This window comes from Trichechus manatus, unplaced genomic scaffold (genome assembly GCF_000243295.1).
Source record: "Trichechus manatus latirostris isolate Lorelei unplaced genomic scaffold, TriManLat1.0 scaffold00176, whole genome shotgun sequence".
Taxonomy (NCBI): domain Eukaryota; kingdom Metazoa; phylum Chordata; class Mammalia; order Sirenia; family Trichechidae; genus Trichechus; species Trichechus manatus.
This window is the reverse complement of record NW_004444112.1, coordinates 4,994,897-4,996,216: the sequence shown is the minus strand read 5'-3', so window position 1 is coordinate 4,996,216 and position 1,320 is coordinate 4,994,897.

Here is a 1,320-nt window from a genome sequence, read left to right as displayed (position 1 = left end):
AGTAGAAGGCAGAAGCCAGATAAACAGCAGCAGAGGCTGGGAGAAAGCAGAAGCTGGCATCCACTGAGCAGAGAAGTGGCAGCAGAGTGGTCTGAGACGAGTGGGCCGAGAACTGTTAACATGCTTAGGGCTGCGAAAGAGACCCGTGTGTGCGTGTCACAGCTTCCTTGCATGAGACACCCAGACTATGCTGCAAACAACAGCCATTTAACATAAACCATCACATTTATTCGAAGTGCCACACAGAATGCTGATGGTCAGAAAGGGGTGTAACTCAAGGACAAGGAAGAGTGGTTGATGTGAGCTACAGATATGGCCGGTCGTAGTTGGGTGCCAAGTCGATCCCATGTGACAGAGTAGAACTCCCTCATAGGGTTTTCTAGGCTGTACTCTTTACAGAAGCAGATCACGAGGTCTTTCATCCGCAGAGCCACTGAGTGGGTTCGAACTGCTGCTCTTTTGGGAGCTTAACTATATGGCAGCCAGGGACAAGCCAGGCAGGAGATGTCTCGTGTTTGAATGCCTCCACTTGGAATGAGACCAGGCAAGCCCACCCTCGAGGGAACCACACAAAAATATCACGAGGTCAAGCGAGGATTTGCTTGAGCAAAGATGAGTCTTGAATTCCCATAATGTGTGGTCTATGGCCACCACCACCACCAGATGCCATTGAGTTGACTCCCACTGGAGGCAATCCCATGTGTGTCAGAGTATAACTGTGCTCCAAAGGATTTTCAATGTCTGATTTTTAGGAAGCAGACTGCCAGGCTTTTCTTCCGAGGTGACTCTGGGTGGACCTGAACCTCCAACCTTTTGGTTAGCAGCTGAGGACATTAACCATTTGCACCACCCAGGGACTCCTGTAAAGGGCCAGATAGTATTTTAGGCTTTGTAGTCCACATACGGTCTCTGTGGCACTTTTTTTTTTTCTTCTAGCAACTCTTTTAAACTGGAAAAACCATTCTTAGCTTACAGGCTGTACAAAAAGGGGCTACAGGCCAGCTTTCACCCCCAAGATGTGGTTTGCCATCCCCATAGGGTTGCTATGAGTCGGAATCGACCCGACGGCACTGAACAACATAACAGGTGAAGCAAACGGTTTGTGTTCGACTATTAACCTAAAGGTTGGCAGTTTGAACCCACTCAACCAAACTGTGGAAGGCAGGCCTGGCAATCTGCTTCCATAATTATTACGGCCAAAAAAGCCCTATGGAACAGTTCTACTCTGTAACACACGGGGACGCCATGACCTAGAATCAACTTGAAGGTAACAGGTTTGGTTTGATCTAATCTCTTCTCCCAGTACCACTACTTAATTTT